We start from the raw sequence: 6,250 nt of genomic DNA, 5'->3' as shown, positions 1-6,250 counted from the left end.
AAACAAATCTAAAAAAATGTGAAAATAAGAGAGTAAGATATGTCTTCCCTTCTAGCATTCCTCCTAAAATCGACGAATTTGAAAAGAAAGTAATCAAATATACATATAATATTTTGCAATCTGTTGATTTACCCTTTTATTTAAAATAAAAATAGTTAGTAAAAATCTTAAAAGTTATAAATGTAAGTGACCAATAGATAGATTTTGAATCAACTCTTTGGAGGTGTAGGGGCAGAAGCAGGTACCGCTAATCGGGTACTATGGCCGGCCGATAATCTGAATAAAGAACATTTCCGTCGATGGTTTAACCCCAAAATCGGGTACATGAATAACCCAAACTAAAAGACCATACTTTTGTACTTTCATTTCATTTAGAAAAAACACTTATCATTATTACTAAAAAAGATGTTTGATTTATGCATCAGGTTGGTCAAGGACATGGGCTGAAGAACACTTTGCAAACGGGTATAATATTAATATAATTATAAAATAATAATAGGTTCTATTTTATTTGTAATGTTATTTAGAATTAAAATCTGATACGTGTACATCTTGGTTTTTAGCAGGAAGGTGCACAAGTATGGAAAAAGCACAGCCGGTGAAAATTGGGATATTGTAGTAGACGAGGAAACTTATTACGAGTAAGTTGTTTTCTTTTTTTATCTTAATCATTAAAACACGTCATTTGATGTGGTAAAAAAATGGACACAAGTTGGGTAATGGGTTTGGGTTGAAAATGGCCAGCTTAAAAACGAAAACTTTTTCCAGTAGTAACCAAGTTTTTCATATGTTTCATTAAAGTTACTGAAAGATTTTTGCTTCTTAAAAGTGGAAAAGTTACTCCACTCTTATTAGGTGTTCCATTGTGATGAAATATTTCATAATTGTTCATTTTATAGAACTTAAGTGACATAAATATTAAAATTTGTATGAATCACCTAAAAAACAAGATAATATTAAAATTTGTATGAATCATATTATGTGAAACAAACGAAAAGGTTGAAACTTTACCACTAGCTGAGAGTTCATAGCAAGAACCACTATAGTAACTCCTATAGCCTTCAAAGCCTCAATATGATACAAAACCTACACATTTTCGTGAATAATAATATATATAAGTTTCATATTATCAAGCAACAGGAAAGTGGCAAGCAAAAACTAACGATCGATGACCTACAAGGTCTCCAAATGTTGTTTTTTTTGGACTTTAATGTTTGTGTTTTATTTTAATTTTTATTTCTTTCTTTGCAGGACTGACAAATGGCTGAAACGGAATTCGGGGCTAAGTTGGGAGATAAATGGGAAGAAATTTTTTTTTCGGGTATTGGATCCCGCCAAGGAGAAACATGGCATGTATCGCCTACTGGTGAACGTATGCCTCATTCTTTGTTAATGACTAATATGCCCTTTAGTCCTATTATAAAATAGGACAAGTGTATATATGTTTTTTTTTTATGACGATGAAGATGTTCAAATAGGTAAATGGTAAAATGAAATTCTATACTATAAAAAATGAAACTTTTAAATAAAAATCAAATAATTGACATCTTAATATTTTTAACATACACATAATGCATAGTTAATAAACTGCAAATTTTATAATTTATATACATTAAAATTTAGGTTATCCTCTTGGGCTATAACCTATATATATTAAAATTTTTGGCTTTACTTTCTACTGATTAATTAATAAAATGGAAACCGTTTCAGTGAAAAAAGATTTGCATTTTGTGATGCTGCTCCGACTCCCATCTCTTTCAGCCGGAGATTACCTAACGAGTTTAAGAACCGCATCTGAAATGAACAAAATTAATGTCCTGGTGAACCCATAGAGATCACGATCTCTGGCTACTATGCCAAGTACCGTATTCATCAGCTGACAGTATCTCACAATTATCGCTGTCTAGATGTTGGGAAACCAAAACGCCCTATTTTCATTCCCCTCGAGGTAACAAGTAGTAGCAATCTGTGTTAATATTAACTTTATTTTTAACTTTAATTGTTGATGTTTCTGCATTGGTTATATGTAGCTCTGTGAACTGATCTCTCTTCAGCGCTACACAAAGTCGTTATCAAATCTGCAAAGAGCGAAACTTGTTGAGCAATCAAGACAGAAGGCGCAAGACAGGATGAACTCGTTAATGCATGTAAGCTAGCTAAACTTGTTTAATTAATAATATGTTTACAGTTCGCATAATGTAAGCCGCATATTTTGTTGTTTTAGGAGATGAAGAGAACCAACTGTGCTGCTGATTCTTTGATCAACTCAACCGGCATCACAATCAGCAATTCGTTTATCCAACTCGAGGGCTGAGTACCGGAACCGCCAAAACTCAAGTTTGGTTTCCTCGTGATGGTTGACGGAACTTCAACAACAAAGTAAGTATATCTTAAAACTTGTAGTTTTTAAATTATTAAAAAGCTCAAGTTTCGTTAATAAGAGGTTCATATATTGAATGCAGACACTTGTTGAGCCGAAACAGGTCAAGCAATGGGCAATTGTAAACTTCTCTGCACGCTGCGACACAGATAGCCTGCACAGAGACCTCGTCCGGTGCTGTAAAGTCAAAGGTATGGTGAGTTGACTTGTATATTTACTTTGTGGATAAAAATAAATAAAAATTTTGACACATATGAAAATATTCTTTGATATTTGCAGTTTCTTGATGCACCACATTCTGTGATCCAAGAGAATCTACAGTCTAGCTGTAATCCTGCTCGTGGGTTTGTTTTATAGAACTATTGGGTTCGTTTTGTTTTTTTACCTGGTGTGCACCCTCTATGACAAGTTTTAACCACATTCTTGATTGGTTTTGGAGACCAATATCTTGCACACTATTGGATATATGAAACTTGCACAAGAGCTTGGACAGAAAGCAGTTGCACCAACTATGTCCAAGTGAGTTTGAAATAAACGCCTTTGTTGATGTTGATATATGATGTATAGCTAGGGGTTATCATCGATTGTGGCTAGGTAATATGTTAAAATTTGGAAGAAAAAAAAAGTTAAAAGTGGAATAGCTGCTAGTGTTTAAAAATTTATATTTATAGAAGATGAATTATAATTTTTGACTTACTGCATATGAAAGTCAAAGACAAAGATTGGTCACTAAAATGGTGAGAAGAATGCCGGGAGTAATTCATGCCGTGAGAAAATATGCCATGTTAACAATCCATGTAATGTTAATGTGTTTATATGTGATGAGATGTTGGTTTAAGTTTTGTTTTATATTCCAACATTGTTTCCTTCAATTATGCATGATTGGTTCCTTATTAATATTACATTTTTTGCAATGCATGGATTTTGCATTTCTTTTCATATACAAAAATCGTGTCCATATCAAATGAATCCGTCAACTTTATACCGACTAAATCATATACAATTAAGTAGGGGCCAAATAATGGATGAAATTAATATACTAGATAGTAGATATACACTCACACGCGCCGTATTAACTAATACAGCTGTGTTTGGATGGACGGAATACAATGTTTAATACCCAGAATGGTTGATTGCTAGATACACAACAAAATTGAATCTAAGCAGTTGAAACATCCGCCGCAACGCGCGGGCTCTTTGCTAGGGTATGGCTAGATTATTAACTTACTAATATATATATTTCATATTTACATTTTTATATATTTGCAATCATAAGGTATTTTCGGTATACTCTCAAAAATGCCAAAATTTTGTGCTGCAAATCTAAGTTAATAGTTTTACAAGCACCACATTATGAAAAATTAGGCTTCTCAAAGAACCGGACAAACGCGGGGCATGTTCATGTTCGCTCATGTAACTCAAACGACAACAAACAATCGAAGGGGAAAAACTAAATGAACAAGAGTTTCTTGTTCGTGTTTGTGCGTTAAGAATATGAATCAAATTATTCTCTTTTTGGCTAATATTGTTGTCTAAAATTTCAATTCTTGGTATCGTAAACTATACGAAATCCAAATTTTACTATCGCAAATGTCGGTAACATAACGAGCCAATACTAACTGAATCACAATTGTGTTCCCGCCGCAACGCGCGGGTACTCTTACTAGTATAATATAACATAGATATACAGAGATAGAGAAGGCATGCATCAGTTAAAAATTACAATGGTTTTCTGGTCACACATTTCATCAAAACCTGGTATGCATTCGTAAAAAACACTTAAATATGTTAAATTTTGTTCACTTCAGCCTTAATATCATAATTTTAAACAAGAATTGTCATTAAATTGAAGGAAACATGGTTAAATTTTAACTTTTGCAATAAATGATCAAAATACCTGCAAGTCTGTCATGGTCAACGGTGAGTGATTGAAGATGTACAGTGTATTGGTGATTGTAGCAGAGGCCGAGATTAACCGATACCCGTAATAACTTCATTTCCGGTCTTCGGTCCTTGATATTTCACATCCTCCGAGTTCGGTCCGGGTCAGGTATTTCGCGATTCGAGTCGGTCATATCAAAATGCACACCCCTACACATGTTAAACAATATTAGTGCATATATGTGATACAACAGTAAAACATATATATAATAGTACCACATATATGCTATACCGTACTAATGCATATATGTATTACAATAGTACTGCACATATTGTATTACTACATATATGTGATACAATAGTAGTACATATATGCAATAGTAGTGTATATATGTAATATATCAGTATTGTATATATGTTATACAATATTACCTCATATATGTAATACGATAGTATTGCACATATTGTATTACTACTTATATGTGATTTAGTAGTAGTGCATATAAGCACTAGTACTGCATATATACAATACTAAAGTATTAATACATGTATGAAGAACATGTCACATCCCTCATGTGCGCCAAGAGCACATTCAAGCATCCTCTCAAGGTTTAAAGATATTAAAATCTTAAACAATGATTTTACAACAATAATCTTCCAAGCATGTGATTACCAAAACGAGTCCATTTATACATATCATCAAACAATTGACAGACATACCTAATCAAACGATAAATTAAGCTCATAATGATTAGTTAAGCACCAAAATTGAACAACCATATATGCAATTATAACTAAAACAAGTTCCTTTGTATGCATCATAACTAGAAATACGTGCAACACACCCCTAAAAGGACACACTAATAACTAAAGCGAGTTCCTTTAAATGAATAACATTATCATCGTAATTTTCAGACGCATTACATGATGTTCAACGATACATATGTGCAGTATAACTAAAATTTTTTTCAATAAGATAATCATTCCCCCTAATCATGTAATATCCATGGATTGCTATCGATTTATGACACTAAGTATACAAATCACTCATAAATTACGTCGATAGTGCACATTAGTGTTAATCTATGCTATGTTCTTCCACGAAAAAAAAAAGAAGAAACATAATCGATGGTAAATACGCCTAATCAGCCCATATAACATGTGAAATCAACTATTATGATCATTTACTAGCTAATGTTCTTCCAATTTGTGCTTGATTTTATTGTCGGTTGTTTGATTTTTAAAAACCCTAGATCTTCATTTGTCATGAGAGAATTACAGAGTGAGGAATGAGAAGAGGGGAAGCATATGAGATGATATTTTGTGTTATCTTTCTTAACCCCAACATTACCCTTCATTCACTAAAACCCCCATATTTTTTGTTTTTTGATTTCTTTGTTTTTTAACCCTTAGAGGAAATAAAATCAATGGTGTTAAGAGGAGTTCTCTCATGATCTCATCCATATATATATATATATATATATATATATATATATATATATGGATGAGATCATGAGAGAACTATTTTGAAATTGAGAACTTTGAGAACCATTTTAGACCACAAAAAACCCAAAAATAAAAAAAATCATAAAACAAAAAATAAACGCAAAACTAAAACAAGTATAAAAACCGAAATTCTTATTTATCATCCCGGTTTCATAAAAAAAATGTCTCGGTTTAGCTAAATTATACATATATGTATAATATGTACATACATGTTTTTTTATTATACACATATGTACAATTTAAGGTCAGAAAATGTACATACGTGTACATTACGTAACTAGAGATTGAATGAAATTATACAAATGTGTATAATTCGAATTTTTTATGAAACCGGAATAAAATATAAGAATTCTGGTTTTTTTTTCTTTTTAAAAATTTTTGTTTTTTTTGTTTTATAATTTTTTAAAGGTTTTTTCAATGGTCCAAAATGGTTCTCAAAATTCTCAATTTTCAAATGATTCTCTTAGAATCTTTACCCTATAT

General features: G+C 31.9%; 1 long non-coding RNA gene across 3 annotated transcripts; it reads left to right on the top strand.

The window, feature by feature from the left end:
• The first annotated feature begins 1,844 nt into the window (after positions 1 to 1,844).
• On the top strand, positions 1,845 to 2,852 carry LOC143594844 (uncharacterized). Of its 3 annotated transcripts, none has more exons than XR_013146417.1 (3): positions 1,845 to 1,948; positions 2,031 to 2,576; positions 2,660 to 2,852. It is a non-coding gene; the product is annotated as an uncharacterized LOC143594844 (long non-coding RNA). The 3 variants fall into 3 exon arrangements; XR_013146419.1 differs by lacking the exon at positions 1,845 to 1,948 and having other exon boundaries at positions 2,056 to 2,379; positions 2,463 to 2,576; XR_013146416.1 differs by lacking the exon at positions 1,845 to 1,948 and having other exon boundaries at positions 2,023 to 2,576.
• The last annotated feature ends 3,398 nt before the right edge of the window (positions 2,853 to 6,250 follow it).

The sequence above is a fragment of the Bidens hawaiensis genome, unplaced genomic scaffold (assembly GCF_021521415.1).
Source record: "Bidens hawaiensis isolate Kalapana, Puna unplaced genomic scaffold, B.hawaiensis_p1.1 tig00001717_1, whole genome shotgun sequence".
Taxonomy (NCBI): domain Eukaryota; kingdom Viridiplantae; phylum Streptophyta; class Magnoliopsida; order Asterales; family Asteraceae; genus Bidens; species Bidens hawaiensis.
Note: the sequence above shows the minus strand (reverse complement) of the source record. Positions and strands in the feature narration are given on the sequence as shown.